The sequence below is a fragment of the Cetorhinus maximus genome, chromosome 25, assembly GCF_964194155.1.
Source record: "Cetorhinus maximus chromosome 25, sCetMax3.hap1.1, whole genome shotgun sequence".
In the NCBI taxonomy this organism is placed as follows: domain Eukaryota; kingdom Metazoa; phylum Chordata; class Chondrichthyes; order Lamniformes; family Cetorhinidae; genus Cetorhinus; species Cetorhinus maximus.
Genome location: NC_135903.1, coordinates 27275883 through 27293112, shown reverse-complemented (window position 1 = coordinate 27293112; position 17230 = coordinate 27275883). Strand labels below are relative to the sequence as shown.

At 40.8% G+C, this 17230-nt stretch overlaps 1 protein-coding gene across 3 annotated transcripts in view; it reads right to left on the bottom strand.

The window, feature by feature from the left end:
• The window catches only part of LOC144667987 (MAGUK p55 subfamily member 2-like), a 645437-nt gene that overhangs the window by 613603 nt on the left and 14604 nt on the right, over positions 1-17230 (bottom strand). The window contains exon 1 of one of the 3 annotated variants that reach the window (XM_078529672.1): positions 893-916. The exons of the other annotated variants lie outside the window; for them this stretch is intronic. The gene's annotated coding sequence lies outside the window, so the exon portion shown is untranslated. Of the gene's footprint in view, positions 1-892; positions 917-17230 lie in introns of those variants that run through there. 3 annotated transcript variants of the gene reach the window in all.

Below are 17230 nucleotides of genomic sequence, written 5' to 3'. Positions count from 1 at the left end.
TTCTACTAATGAAAGCCTTTCATTGTACCAATTTTATCAGTAAGCTTTGGGAAAAAATAAACATGCTATTTGGCTTCTTCTGGCTAAGTGCAGCATTTCACCACCTCTTTTGAAATTCAAGCTAATTTAATTTATCTAAAAATGCAAATGTTCCCTTTGCACCTCACATGCTAAAACCTCAACCATGTTTACTTATTTAACATTTCAAGCCTAGCTTATCATCTGATACATCAAAACCTTCAGACCAGCTGTCTTTAATTCAATTAAGTCCCACACACACACACACACACACAGAGACACACTATTCCTATTTTACAATAAATTCCAATAACACTATAAAAATTGTTATATTTTCCTGACAATTATGAAGGGTCTAGACAGAATACATGGGGAGAAACGTACCCACTGATAAAGGATTGAGAACCACAGGACACAGATTTGAGGTGATGGGCAAAGAGAACCAAAGGTGACATGAGGTTTTTTTCTCTTGTTACACATGCAATCAAGACTTTCAAATGGGAACAGGATAAGCACGTGAAGGGAAAGTATTTGCAGGGCTATGGGGAATGTGTGGGAGAGTAGGACTAGCTGAATTGCCCTAGCAAAGATCTAGTATAGGCTCAACAGGCTGTATGGCCTCCTCTGTGGTGTAACCATTCTATGATTCTATTGTGTCTATTATCTAGCCTATTATGTCAGCTTGAGGAAGGTGCATAGCATGGGAAGACTAGGAATGCAATTCCTCTTAATGAGTAAGAGACGCTGGAGAATATATGCGTTTCCTCAGCAATTAACCAACCAAAAAATAAATCATGTTTGAAACATGTGATTTCTGAAAATGTGATTTTATCAGCAAATTGATAATACAAGAAAAATAGGCACTCACCATTACTTACCAAAACAGGAATTCCTCCCTAATGCACATTCATATAACACTCTCTAGGTTAGAAAACAACAATAATATTAACTTTACTTCCCCAAACTCCATGTTTCGATTACCACTCATAACATGCATGCCAACTGCCAATATTTCACACCTAGGTCCACGCCCTGAAGCCAGGTCAGTGTTACTGGACAAAAATCAGCATAAACCAGGGTGTCTGCCATCAGTCCCATTCTATGCATAACTGGTTACTAACTCCCCAAACTCAAGCACCACTCTTCTCCACTCCATTCCAAGGAATATTAGCAGCTGCTGTATATGGCAAGTGGTCATTCTTTTAAGAGCAGGAATTCCCACCTACCCCATAGGGTGTCTGTAATCACTAATGTTAGGGAGGAAAGACCAGTAACCGCAAAACAAGCTGGGGGGGGGGGGGGGGGGGGGTGGGGGGTGCAGAAAAGGTTACAGAGGGGAACAAATTAATGAATCACACTCAAGGAGAAATAGCATGAGGGAAATGGATGGCAATATCAAAGGGAGAGTGAAGAGGGCAATGAAAGGGACAGAAACAAAACAAGGTAGGAATGGTGCTTGAGGATGGGAGAAGAAACAAATGTCAGGATTTCTTGTCGGCAAATGAGAGAGCGATATAGCATTTTGTCAGCCTAAACAATAGAGTGGAAGATGTGCTGCATCGCTGCACACGCACACACACAGTTGGACTGGAATCTGGTTAAGATTCAGTTCCTCTAGAAACAAAATCAGTGGAATGATTAATCTTTGGTCATGACAGCTCTACCTAGCTCAGAAAGGGGCCATTGTCAAGACTTTGTCTCCAGACGAGGCCTAGTGGGAGAGCAACTGGTCAGGTACTTAAAACAAACAACTATATGACAAAACTATGTTGGGCTTTTCATTCAACCTTGTTTAATTAGGACTCAGCTAGAATAGAAATTAATTTAGTGAACAACAACCTGATAAGGCATTCAAATAGATAGACTGGATACCCATTATATACAGTTCATTAACAGGTCTTATATACAGCTTTGACCATAAATCACTGGTGATAGGACAGACACAAATTAATGAAACTTCAACAAGTTAGTTTTGAAGGCTGGAGGTGGAATGTTTCTTGGGACTGGCTAGGGAGAAACGCTTGAGATGCAATATGGAACTGGTTAGTTAAGAGTGATTTATCAAGGACAGAGGGTACGTGTGAAGTCAATAGAAGGTAATTGCAGCTGAATGACATTAGAAAGGTGGGCTTTTCAGCCCACTTGCTTAGACAAAGAACTCAGCATTTAATAGTATATTTCAAAATAAAGTAAACTTTCATAGGGCAACAAGGCTTTGTCAATAATTTATCCACGTTCACCCCTGAAAAAGCATATAAACGAGACTTTGAGGGGGCCTCAGTGCAGTTAGGTGGTGAAGAGTTCTCAAGGAAGACTCCGGTCCAACTCTCCTTGAGTAGTTTAAAGGAGTCATAAAGATGTGAAGCACTAAAAAGAGGGAAAAGAAGAGAAAGTGCTGTTCATGCATGCTTGCCATCCTACCCGATGGACCGGTACTCGATACTTGAAACAGTGGTATGTTTTTGTTGTATAACTGGTGTTACATTCCATCTTAAACTCTGATTAAAGTCAACATCCCACCATATTGATTGCAGTCAATCCTGATTGATTAGATAGTGAAATAATCTTGTGACTGATTAGAAGTTCTACATCTGACGGGGGCAAAGAGCCAGCTTGAACTCAGCAGGCAGAGGGGAAAGAATACTGATATGAATTGGAAGAGCTGGAGGAGGAAAGATTGTTTGTACAAAAGGATAGGGGAATGGATAGCAGACTGTGTCTGAATTGGATCTGGAGGAGGAAGTGTGTGTCACTGTGGTTCAGTCGGTAGCATTCTTGCCTCAGAATAAGAATGTTGCAGGTTCAAGTCCCATTCCAGTGCAGCACTGAGTGTTATGATCCTTGGTCAGACCCCCAGTTGTTGGTGAGACCTGGTTCAGGTCCAATAATCTTTGTTTAAAGTAGACAAAGTTTGATATTCAAGACACTAAGTGAATAAAGCCACAAAATTCCACAGGCTTGGAACAAACAAAAAAAAACTTTAATATACAAGTTCAGAAAGCTAAAACAATTTACAATATCTACCTTATATTCTAACTTTCAGGGTAAGTATCAGGTAAATGTGAATTAACAAGCGAACTGTGGACGAACACACCACATTACAGAATAAATGCCAAATGCGACCAAACCAGATTCCATGGATTTCTCAACAACCCACCCTGACATCAGTTACACGGAGCCCACTGATCTCACTGAAACGTCATCTTTCTCATGAGGCTTCCAATCTCCACATTCAAAGATCTCACCTTGAATTTCTCTCCAAAAGTTGCTCCCACACCGATGGCTTCAATGAAACCTTACAGGGTTTCAATCTTGTTTTCCGAGGTTCCGTTCCCAGATTTCCAAGTACACTCAAGCATCAGCTTACAAGCACAACTGCAGCAAAGAGTGAGGGTCCAGATGGCTATGTTGCCTGCCTGGTGCCAGGATTTGGGACATCTGCTCTGGGCTGGAGAGGAACTTGCAGTGGGAGGGGGAGGATGCAGTTGTCATGGTCCATGTAGGTACCAATGACATAGGTAGAACTAAAGTCAGTATGAAGATCTGGGTACCAAGCTAAGAAGCACAACCCGGTAATAATTTCTGGATTATTACCTGAGCAACGTGCAAATTGGCATAGGGAAAATAAGAATAGAGAGACATATGCATGGCTCAAAGGCTGGTTGGGAGAAGTGGGTTCCGCTTTGTGGGGCACTGGCATCAGTACTGAGGAAAGTGAGGGCTGTACCGTTGGGATGGTTTACACCTAAACCATGCTGGGACGAGTGTCCTCGCAAATCGCATAACTAGGGAAGTAGAGAGGGCTTTAAACTAAACAAGAAGGGTGAGGGATCCAGCTTGGGTAGAGGTAACAATTCAAGGTGTAGAGTCGAGACAGGAGAGCAAAATAGTAATATGAGAAATGAGGGTCAGAGAATGGCAGGATGGGATTGAGAGAAAAAAACCTAAGAATGCATCAACAGTCAAGATTAGATGTTGCTAACAAAAAGACAAAATTGAAGGCTCTCTATCTGAATGCACGTAGCATTCATAACAAAGTAAATGAATTGATAGCCCACATTGAAATAAACAAATATGATCTGATGGTCCACATTGAAATAAACAAATATGATCTGAAAGCAATTACAGAGACATGACTGCAGGACGACAAAGATTGGGACATTAATATTGAGGGGTACATGACATTCAAGAAGAATAGGAAGCCAGGTAAAGGTGGAGGCGTAGCACTGTTAATCAAAGAGGGCATTGGTGCAATAGTTAGAGATGAACTTGCTTCAGAAGATCAGGATGTAGAATCGGTTTGGGTGGAGATGAGGAATAGCAGAGGAAAAAAGTCATTAGTGGGAGTGGTCTACAGGCCCCCTAACAGAAGCCAGTATAGGATGAAGTATTCAAGAGAAAATATTGTGCTCTCGTGATAAGGGAATGGCAATAATAATCATGGGTGATTTTAATCTAAACAAACTGGAAAAATCAGATTGGCAGTAGTAGCCTGGATGAGGAGTTCTTAGAATGCTTTCACAATAGTTTCTTAGAACAGCATATTCTGGAACCAACCAGAGAGCAGGTTATATTAGACTTAGTATTGTGTCATGTGACAGGATTAATTAATGACCTCAGAGTAAAGGCACCCCTGGGTAGCAGCGACCACAATATGATTTTACATCCAGTTTGACAGGGATAAGACCCGGTCTAAGACTAGTATCTGAAACTTTAATAAGGGCAACTATGTGGGATGAAAGCTAAGCTAGCTGAAGTGAACTGGGAAACTAGGCTACAGGACAGATCAATAGAGAAGCAGTGGCAGACATTTAAGGAGATATTTCAGAGTATTCAGAATAAGTACATTCCTACTTTAAAGAAAAATTCTAAGGGGAGTACTCACCATCTGTGGTTAACTAAAGATGTGAAGGAAAAAGCACACAACTCTGCAAAGATGAGCGGCAGGACAGATGATTGGACAGAATACAAAGAACGGCAGAGAATGACTAAAAGGTTAATCAGGAGAAAGAAATTTGAGTAAGAGAGGGAGCTAGCTAGAAATGTAAAAACAAATAGCACGATTTTCTACAGGTACTTAAAAAGGAAAAAAAAGAGTAAGTAAAGTGAGTGCTGGTCCTCTAGAGAGTGACAGCGGGGAGTTAACAGTGGATAATAAGGAAATGGCGGAAGAAACGAACAAATATTTTGCTTCTGTGTTCACTAGAGGATACAAAAAACATTCCAGTAATAGCTACAAATCAGAAAGTGAATGGGAGAAAGGAACTTGGTGAAATTGAAATCACTAGGGAAACTGTACTGAGCAAATTGATCGAGCTGCGGGCTGGCAAGTCCCTGGGTCCCAATGGACTACATCCTAGGGTCATAAAGCGGTAGTCGAAACGCTGGTATTAATTTTCCAGAATTCACTAGATTGTGGAAAGGTTCCATCAGATTGGAAAGTAGCAAAATGTAACCCCTCTGTTCAAGGGAGAGAGGCAGAACTAGAAACTGTGGGCTAGTTAACTTCCCCACAACAGACGTCAAGCTATTAGAATCAATCATTAAAAGGAGGTTATAGCTGTGCACTTAGAAGAGCTCAAGGTAAATCAGGAAGAGTCAGCATGGTTTTATGAAAGGAAAATCATTTTTAACCAATTTATTGGTGTTTTTTGAGGGAGTAACATGCACAGTTGATAAAGGGGAGTCTGTAGGTGTACTGTACTTGGATTTCCACAAGGCATTTGATAAAGGTGTCAAATCAAAGATTATTACAGAAAATTAAAACGCATGATGTAGGAGGTAACATATTAGCATGGATAGAAGATTGGCTGGCTGACAGAAAGCAGAGAGTATGCATCAATAGGTCTTTTTCTGATTGGCAGGATGTGACGAGTGGCATCCCACAGGGGTCTGCACTGGGGCCTCAAGTTTTTACGATTTATATCAATGACTTAGATGAGGGGAATGAAGACATGGTAGCTAAATTTGCAGATGACACAAAGATAGGTAGGAAAGTATGTTGTGAAGAGGACATGAGGAGGTTGCAGATGGATATATATAGGTTGAGTGAGTGGGCAAAGATCTGGCAAATGGAGTTTAATGTGGGAAAATGTGAAGTTGCTCAATTTGGCAGAAAGAACAAAGAAGCAGAGTATTACTTAAATGGAAAACAGCTGCATAATTCTGAGGTGCAGAGGGATCTGGGTGTTCTAGTATATGAGTCACAAAAAATTAGTATGCAGGTACAGCAAGTAATTAAGGCAGCTAATGGAATGCTATCCTTTATTATGAGAGGGATTGAACATAAAAGTAAGGATGTAATGCTTCAGTTATACAGGGCATTGGTGAGACCGCACCTCGAATACTGTGTACAGTTTTGGTCTCCTTATTTAAGAAAGGATGTAAATGCATTGGAGGCGGTTCAAAGGAGGTTTACTAGATTGATACCTGGAATGAGTGTGTTGTCTTATGAGGAAAGGTTGGGCAGACTGGGCTTGTTTCCACTGGAGTTTAGAAGAATGAGGGGTGATTTGATTGAAATATACAAGAGCCTGAATGGCCTTGACAAGGTGGACATCGAAAGGATGTTTCCTTTTGTGGGTGAGCCCAGAACTAGTGGGCACTGTTTTAAAATTAAGGGTTGCCCTTTTAGGGCAGAGATGTGGAGAATTTTTTTCTGAGGGTTGTGCGACTTTGGAATTCTTGGCCTCAGGTGGTGGAGGCGGGGTCATTGAATATTTTTAAAGGCAGAGGTAGATAGATTCTCATTAGGCAAGGGAATCAAAGGTTACCGGGGTTAAATGGGAATTTGGAAATCGAAACACAAGATCATCAGCCATGATCTTACTGAATGGCATGGCAGTCTTGAAGGGCCGAATGGTCTGCTCCTGTTCCTATTTCTTAAGTTCTTCTGCCGTACTAAGCAGGACACTACTGCGCTAAAAGGGCTACCTTTGCCCCAACAGCAGCACAGGTTCACCGACCTTTAGCTGCCTTCTCAGATCTTCAGGGCTTCCCTTGAACCCTCTTCAAATATCATGGCTTCTCCTGAGCCCACTTCATGTAAAGTCTGCTCCCTGCAGCTTTTTCTTTAATTGGAGACTGTTTCACCTTTTGTTAACTCAACTGGGACCTGTCCCGGTATCCTGTCTCTTGTCCTTGCCTCTGGAACACTTCCTAGGACCTTCTCTCTGTCCCCCTCTGTGGTTCCTCTCTCCGGGACTTACTTGACTATGGCACTCTGCATCTGGTCACCTCACTTGGCTTTTCACACCCTTCTTTTTTTAGTCCAGGCACAGGTGCCTGTCCTTGGCCTGAAGAAAATGAAGATGCCAAACTGTGGATGTGCAGCCCACTCTGGCTTGGGCATGCACAAGAGGTCTGAAGACCATCAGGATGTGCAGTCCCGAACTCCGTTCCTAACCAGCAGGCAAGTTGAGTTTCTTAACATGAGGGAGTGTTGCACTGTCGATGGTGCCATCTTTTGAATGAAAAGGTTAACCTGAGGCCCAGTCAGGTGGATGTGAAAAACCCTAATGACACTGCTTCAAGGAAGAGCAGGGGTTAAATCCCTGGTGTCCTGGCCAATATTTATTCCACAATCAACATCACCAAAACAGAATATCTGGTCATTAACACATTGCTGTTTGTGGGAGCTTGCTGTGCACAAAGTGACTGCTGCGTTTCCTTCATTACAATAGTGACTACACTTCAAAAGTTATTCCATTGGCTGTAAAATGTTTTGATGTGACTGACACTGTATAATTGCAATTTTTTCTTTTCCTTTTGAACTGGTGCGATGGGGGTAATTGAAAGTGCAAGAGTGCCTTCTGAAATAATGTTCTGGGGGGGTAGGGGGGGTGGGGGGGGAGTTGTACCAATCTGGTTGGTGTGTTGAAAGGTTAAATGCCACTGCATCTTTTTTTTTAAATTGACAAATCAATCAATTGCAATTAAAATAAAATAGAATCCATAATTTTTAAATGCAAAATTTAAAATATCACTGGCGCCAAAATGCACCACCAATTTTGGAGTTTCCTTTTAAGCTATCACATACTTAGGTCCCATACTGGTCTCCAATACACATCGAGGCACGTTGGGTATACCTACAGCTTAAAGTTACAAAGCCCATGAAACTGTTGTCACACATCACAGGCATAAAAATTCAGATCATTCATGAGGCGTCAACCTTCTGGGCTTGTGCCAGCTTTCTTGAAGCTGTGCCAGTTTCTAAGTTGGCATATATGCAGATACTGGGTTGAGGAGGGGTTGCCATCCAAAAGACAAATATCCCTAGGCACCCTGCCAAGGCTTCAAAACAACAGGAATGTTCATCCCTGCTGCTCCAATGCCACTTACTATGTTCTTCATTTTCTATTTAACTTTGGTGCAGAAACAAACTGCAGTCCTCCTCCAAAAGGTTCCTGAAAATCACATCACTTTGGCACACTTTAATTAGAAGAAAAAGCCCAGACAATCTTTCAAAGTTCTAAGCCACTGGAATGAAACACTACTTTCATTAGTGAAACAGTTAAGAGCTTAGAGCCTGAGCTACACAATTTATTACGGAGGAAGCCAAGAAAAATCACCAATTACTGAATATAGTGCAATCCACAATACATTGTTTGTAACAATTTATAGATATAGGGTGGCATCGACTGAAATTCAATATTGTGTGCATAGATAGATATGTGTAGTCAGGCATTAGGACAGAGTTCAGCAGCACTGTCTATGTATATGTTATTTAACAGTCAGCTCATGTACTGCAGGCTATTTAACTGAGGATTTACACAATACCTGGTGCATGAGAACACTAGCAGAGTCCACTGACATTAGCTAGGAGGTTGAATAATCAGAAATGCCTGAGCCAATCCATTGCATAACAAACCTCATGTTTGCATATTTAAAAGTCAAGACATTTCTTCTATATGCCCATATACTCATCCAATCAATCGCTTGGTAAAAATCAAGGAGCAGTTCCTGCAAAAACTGCAGATAAAAACATGTTTCAATGAAAAAAGTTTCTTGAGGACAATTCAAAGCAAATTACTTATTGTAGCCAAGCAGCTCCCATTCCAAGCAACCTTTAGAATTGGAGATCATTGACGTTCAGGGCAGGGAATCAAAACTTACGCGTTTCCCGTGTCCTGATACGATCTCCAAACATAGGACTATTTGGTCATGGGGCAGCAATGTCCATATGACCATATGAATTAGGAGCAGGAGTAGGCCACTCGGTCCCTTGAGCCTGCTCCACCATTTAATAAGATCATGGCTGATCTGATTGCAACCTCAACTCCGCATTCCCCATACTCCCTTTAATCTTTCACCACCCACCCACTGCCCCCCCTTGCTTATTAAGAATCTATCTACCTCTGCCTTAAAAATATTCAAAGGTTCTGCTTCCAGTGCCTTTTGGAGGAAGAGAATTCCAAAGACTCTCAATCCTCTGAGAAAAAAATTCTCCTCATCTTGGTCTTAAATGGGTGGCTGCTTATTTTTAAACAGTGACCCCTAGTCCTAGTTTCTCCCACAAGAGGAAACATCCTCTCCACACCCACCTTTTCAAGATCCCTGAGGATCTTGCATTTCGATAAGTCACCTCTTATCGAGTCCATTTTGTAACTTAAGATAAATCTCTTTTGCCCAGCCCCCATACAAGTATTTTTGTGAGTGTTTGAAGTTGCTATTGCAATCATTTTCAATATTTAATATGAAATTCAATAACACTAACACACAAAGAATATTCATTGAAACATACAAAATTCTGAAAGGTCTTGACAGGATAGATACTGAGAGGAAATCTAAAACACCGGGGCACCGCCTCAGGATAAGGGGTCAATAGTTTAGGATTGACACGAGGAGAAACCTCTTCACTCAAAGGGTTGTGAATCTTTGGAATTCTCAATTCCAGGGGGTTGTAGATGCTTCTGCATTGAGTACGTGCAAGACTAAGTTAAACAGATTTTTGGTCTCTCAGAGAATCGAGGTATGTGGAGAATGGTGGGAAAGTGGAGTTGAGGAAGGAGATCAGCCATGATCTCATTGAATGGCGGAGCAGGTTCAACAGGCTGTGTGGTCTACTTCTGCTCCAATTTATGTTCACAAATGGGGTGCAAAAAAATGCTGTGCAATATTGTCTTTCAAACACATAACTCAGGAACAATTCTCTTGTCTGCAATGTGAATGGAAATGACAGCCAGTTTAAAATTAAAAGATTAATGGCTCCTTTAAGGCAACAAATAAAAGAATTCCCTAGAAATGCTGATGTCATGAAGATGTGCTCTATGGAAAATAATGATTTTCAATGCATCTGGAAGCATGAATTGTACTTTTAATAAAACAGACTAAAGTAAGGTGAACTCAGCCATGATGGCTACATCATTTGTATTACTGTTTATTTCACATTCCAACCATATTGAGATGGAGACAGCATGTCTGCAAAAGCCCAAAGACAATGACCTCAGATGAATGTCAATAAACCACATTTCCTATTTCCTCAGCACAATGTCCAGACACTCAACCAGGTGGAGACAAACCATCAAACCTAATCACTTGAAGAAGCTATGAGGGGGAATTCTCAGACCGGACCTAATCAAGTTACAATTGCAATACATGATCATGTTTAAATTACTGGTCAGTTGGTGAGGGCGGTCTGATGACAAGCCAATCCTTTGTAAGTTTTAAGCACGTTTTCTCAGCATAACAGAGGACAAGTAGTTGAGAAAGATCAAACCCTTCTTGTTTTTCACGACAATATCCAGGCTTGGACTGACAAGTGGCAAGTAACATTCACACCACACAAGTGCTAGGATGACCATCTCCAACAAGAGAGAATCTAAACATCGCCCCTTGACATTCAATGGCATTACCATTGCTGAATCCCCCACTATCAACATCCTGCCCTGGGGGTTATAATTGACCAGAAACTGAACTGGATTAGCCATATAAATACTGTGGCTACAAGAGCAGGTCATAGGCTAGGAATCCTGTGCCAAGTAGCTCACCTCCTGATTCCCCAAAGCCTGTCCACCATCTACAAGGCACAAGTCAGGAGTGTGATGGAATACTCTCCACTTGCCTGGATGAGTGCAGCTTCAACAACACAAGAAGCTCGACACCATCCAGGACAAAGCAGTCCACTTGTTTGGCACCCCTTCCACAAACATTGCCTCCCTCCACCCCCGATGCACAGTGGCAGCAGTGTGTACCATCTACAAGATACACTGCAGGAACTCACCAAGGCTCCTTAGATAGCACCTTCCAAACCCAGCACCACTACCATCTAGGAGGACAAGGGCAGCAGACACATGGGAACACCACCACCTGTCACTCACCAAGTCACTCACCATCCTGTCTTGGAAATACATCGCCGTTCCTTCACCGTCGCTGGATCAAAATCCTGGAACTCCCTCCCTAACAGCACTGTGGGTGAATCCACACCACAGGGACTGCAGCTCACCACCACCTTCTGAAGAGCAATTAGGGATGGACAATAAATGTTGGCCTAGCCAGCGACACCCATATCTCATGAACGAATAAAAAGTATAAAACCTTGAACACTCACGTCTATCGCAAGGAGTCATGTCTCTTGAAGTGGGGTTAGAAGGCAGGGAGAGGTGAGTGCTAAAGTTAGAATGAATTTTACTCAGTCACCTATGCAATCTCTATGTTGTCACTGTCAACAGTTTTGACATAATGAGACTCATATATGGTTATTAATATTAAAAACAACAGAGGTCTAAGAGCTGACTCCAAAGGGCCTGGCTCAACATTACTGTGTATTCTAGCATTACTTCATATGAGCACTCTTTGCTTCCTATTTAGTAACCCGTTTCTGATCCAGTGCCATTTTCTATCTTGGATTCCCATGGCTTTAATTAGTCTTTAATGCAACTCTCTAATAAAAGCCTCACTGGCCCAGAAAAACTAATTTTATATTCATGCAATGTCAAAACACATTTTAAATATATATTTGAAAAGATTGTTTATGGTATTTCAGTTTCTACCTTAATCCCTTGTGTATGTCCCAATCGTTTACTTTGTTCTATGTAAAATTCTAATTAAAAATGAAAAATTCAGTGCGTTTTCCTTCCACAGCAGGCTCAGCTGGTAGCACACTCACCTCTGAATCACAAGATTCCAGGTTCCAGTGCCACTCCCGGGCTCGAGTATAAAAAATCACGATTGACACTCCAGTGCAGTGCTGAGGGAATGCTAGACTGTCAAAAGCTTTTCAGATGAGACGTTAGACCTAGACCCCATCTGCCTGCTCTATTGGGTACAAAAGATCCCAAGGCACTATTTTAAAGAGCAGGGGAGTTATTCCCGGTGTCCTGACAAACATTTACCACTCAAATCAACATCATAAAAACAGATTGTCTGGTCATTAGTACAGTGTGGTTCGAGAGAGTTTGCCGTGTGTAAATTGGCTTCCCCATTTCCTACAGTACAACAGTGACTACAATTCAAAATTACTTCATTGGCTGCAAGCTGCTTTGGGGCATCCTGTTGTCATGAAAAACACTGTATAAATGTAAGTCTTCCTTCACTTTCTTTTTACTGATTTGTGGAAAGGTGGTGGCATAGTGGTACTGTCACTGGATTAGTATTCTAGAGACCCAGGTTAATGCTATGGGAACCTGGGTTTGAATCCCACTACAGCAGATGGTGAAATCTGAATTCAATGCAAATCTAGAATTAGAAGCCTGACGATGACCACAAAACCATTGACGATTATCATAAAAACCCATCTAGTTTACTTAATGTCCTTTAGGGAAGGAAATCTGCCATCCTTACCTGGCACATGTGACTCCAGATCCACAACAATGCAACTGACTCTTAAATGCCCTCTAAACAAGGGCAGTTAGGGATGGGCAATTAATGCTGGCCTAGCCAGTGACGCCCACATCCCATAAATTAATTTTTTTTAAAAATCTGTGAGTGTACTCTAATGCGATTTGCTGCCTGCCCTGCTTGATGACATCGCTGCTGCTGGACATCTCCTTGGTCTGTCGCCAGATTCAGAATTACTATCAGGAAAGGGTAATTACACATCACTAATCTCGCTAGATCTTTTTTTGGGCAGCTTTCCTGGAGGTCAGCCACAAGCACCATCATTTCACCACTGACTACAACATCTGGGCAATAATTTCTCAAACCTTTGAAGGATGACAAGAACAGCTAAAGAAATGTATCTCTGACTCAAATTAATTTTCCAATAAATCAAATACGTTAAAAGACCCATGCACTGTTTCTATTTGTCATGGTCAACAGTTTTGACATTAATTTCATTCTGTATGACCATAAGGTAGATTAAAAACAACAAGGCTCCAAGGTACCTTGGACTTTTTATGGAAACAAATTAGTGTGATTCTAATACAGAACCGTGAACAATGGCAACAGTAAAGATTTGACTTTCAAAAAATGATTTTTGCAGAAACAGACCATAATATTTATACACTGCAGCTGAGAGGGCAACACATATTAATGAACATTTATATCAGCTGCCACTTTCAAATATAAAAATGTTAGCGTATACAGACATCACTGGAAATTTGAAAAATTTCCTATTTGTCACAAGATGGTTTCTGAGAGTGGGAGAGGAGAATAAGTAAAACAGAAGAACGAAAGAGTAGGCAAGGAACTGCAGATTAGCATGGTTACAGGAAGGGAATTGGAAATGATTCATTATAGCATATTATATGAGCGTCGCTATCGCCAACTTGGGTTCATACAACACTTAAATATAGAACATGCACCAAGAGAAGAAACTGTTGCCAAACAGGATGGCATTGGACTAGATTGGAAAGGTATGATGTGCCTAAAAGAAAAACTATTGAAGGTACAGACTTCAGTAATGGGAATGAGGTAAAAATGAAAACAGTAGACTTTGCGGAGGTGGACATTAAGTGCTCTTGATGATGGATAGCAATTTAGGTTTGAAGCTCAGTTCAATTTTGAACAGTGACACCTGGTCATGCTTGGCAAGCAGCTTTTTGGGGGGTGGACTTACGGTGTTTTTGGTACAGAGTTTTTGATGAACATGTGTTCAACCTTCCCAACATTCAACTGCCTTGATTTTGGATTCACAATCTGACAATGCACTAGTTTTTATGGAGCTAAAGGTGATGGAGGAATATAGCCATGTGTAGCAATTCATGGGGGAAAAGGAGGAGCCAAGAACAAGTGTGAGATACCCCAGGAGGTACGCATGCAAAGGCAGGAGGAAATGTCATTGCCAATGATATGCTGGCTACTTTGTGGTATATATATCAGTTGATCCAAAAGATATCTTGCACAAGATAAATCTTACTGAAGAGATGGAGGAGAATAGAGTTGTCAGTTGGTTTGAATACTCTAAAATGGTTGTGAAGAACAAGGGAGGTGAATTATAAAAACTGCAGCTTAGAGCCATCTAGCCTACCAAAAACTGATGACACATTTTCCATTAGTGCTTATATTATGTATGTCACAGGTTCACTCATTTGAATTGCGTGCTTAGCATTTTAGAAAGATCATTTCTCAGCACTGTTCCCTCATTGGTGTACAACTCTATCACATCAGGGAGAGTGGGAAGACAGAGCACGTCAGAGAGAGCAGGGCCAGTGCATCAGGGAGAGAGTGAGGACAGCACGTCAATCTTACAGTATTAAATACTAAGAACTGATATCGTAAAGAATGGCAGATAATTCTCTGAAAATGTAAACCTGTGTGTCACCTGCATTAACATAGGAAAGAGTGATATACAGAAAATGATGGCCACCTTGCCTAAATCACTGAAGATTACAGGCAAGAGTGTCTTCATTCCACAATATTTTTAGCAAGCTTCTTTTGAAGTACTTAAAATGCACAACCACAATCTCATTAATTACCAGAACCATCACTGTAACTAATTTGATGGCACTCAATTTCCTGAATAAAATTTCAAAATTGATAAAAAAAACCAAGCATTAAATGTTATTAACACGTAGCGGTTATAGTGGAAGGATGTGATTATTTATGTGCACTGTTTAAAAATGTGCATACATATACCCACACTCCATTCTCCAGTGATGTTACACATGCAGAGTCACAACTAAATGTTTTTCAGGTGAAGTGAGTTTAGAAGGCAGGGAGTTATACCAGGCAGACAGACAATTTTCAGTTATGCATTTTAAAATCATGCATTATTTCCATACTTATATGTAATATTTTGATTCCATATTCTTTATTATTACAGAAAAGCATATGGCGCTTTGGGACATGAGTCAGTGCAGCGGTTTCTCGCGGGCTAATTGGGAAAAGCAAAACTGAAGTACCATAGTGCCACCATTAGCAGGACAGCGTAATTACAGAATGAAGTTTACATACAATTTTTATTATAAATGTGGATATAAAAAAAGGTAGAAGCAATGAAGTAAGAAAAAAAATTTGGACTGAAAGGTTAAAACAAATTAAATGAGTTCCTAGAACAGTAATTGCTATCTACTTTAATGGCAGAACATCTCAAGTTTTATTAAATCCAAAGGAATCCTTTTTATATCAACATGAAAATAAATTTACAGTAACTTAGCGAGATGAATGAATTACTAAACAGGAATGTGTGTGCGCAGGTTTCAATATTCTGTCAAGTAATTTCCAGCAATAAGTTTAAAACCTGACTTCCACTGGATACCAAATATCATGTGATGTATGCATAAAGATAAGCTAGCATCCTCCATTTTATGCTAATAGCACCAACAAATAAAGTCTCTGCAGAGTGAGTGAATTGAGGGGGATGAGGGGCACATTGCTGATTGAAGGTAATCGGTGAACACTCCCATCTAACTTAATGTTGAAAAAAGTCACTAAGTTAGTGCCTGGAAATATATTCCTTCTGAGTAATTGAAATTTTCATTTAGACTAAAATTACACACTCCATAGCTGGACTGAGTGAAACTTTTCACATTTTTACATACTGCGTGGCTCATTAACTACTTGGATCATTTTTGCTTGTACCTCGCGGTTACTCAAGATTTATTTTTCATTCCTGCTATCAAAACTGTAATCTCAGCGCTGAACATTTCCAAACTGTCTAGTCCTGCAATTTTGTCCGATGGTCAAATATAAAGAAAGCAGGTTTGTCTCCTGATTTTATTTTAAATAAGGAAAACATAGCCCCAGCTGTAAAAATGGTTCTCTTGAGAGTTCCACAGGGCCAAACATCCACCACATTACAGGGAGGCTAGTCATGGTTAAACAAGAGGTTCTATATTATTTATCAATACCATCTCATTTCGCAATAATGGGAATGCCACTTCACACCATTTTACCAGACTGTGAATAGAATTGAAGATTGAGAACGCCCCAAGGGTCAGGTTCATCAGTCTTCTTTTATACCCTGTTTGACATAAACAAATATGTATGAGCAATGTTAATGTTGTACCCATCACGCCTTAAAAGCCATTTCAATTTTTAATTCTGTGGCTGATTATAGGGTAGAATGGCATTAAGTGTCAACATGATTGAGTCTTAACTACCTTCTGAAGTGGCTCAGTAAGCCACTAAGTTGAGTCAAACTACTTGTAAGGAACAGAAGAATAAATAATAGCATCATTTGACAACAATCTAGTCATTGGAAGGCATACCCAAAAATCTTTCCTAAAACCAATGGACTGCTGTTAAGTTGGGAGGGACATCTCAGACATAGTCAAGCAACAGCATGACATAGGGATAACTTACCAAATTTAATTTTTACTATCAGCCGATGACCAAGACTCCTGCCACCATTCTTGGCTATATCCTGACTCACCGGCAGAACAGACTCGCCAAAGGTGCAGGCATAGTGATATATAATAGGGTGGTAGTATCCTCAATGTTGAGCTTGGACCCCTGAAGTTTCAGGGTTTCAAAACCTCTCTCAACTTGTTGAGCAGCACTTGGAGGGCAGCAAAGGAATGGAATTACTCTGGATTGGTCTTCAGTGTCCATCGGCAAGAATAGCTTAGTTGTAGTATCACTGACCGAGCCCATAAGGATATAGGTGCCAGACTTTGCTCGGTTGCAGGTGGCGATAGCCAACACAAAAGAATAATCTACTTGACCTCATTCTTACCGACCTCCCTGTTACAGATGCAGCATTGGGAGAAGTGAATGCGGCACAGTCATGGAAATCAAGTCCCATCTTCACACCGAGGACACCCTCCATCATGTCATGTGACACTAGCAAATGCCCTAAATCAGATAGATCAAGAATAGATCCAGCAGTTTA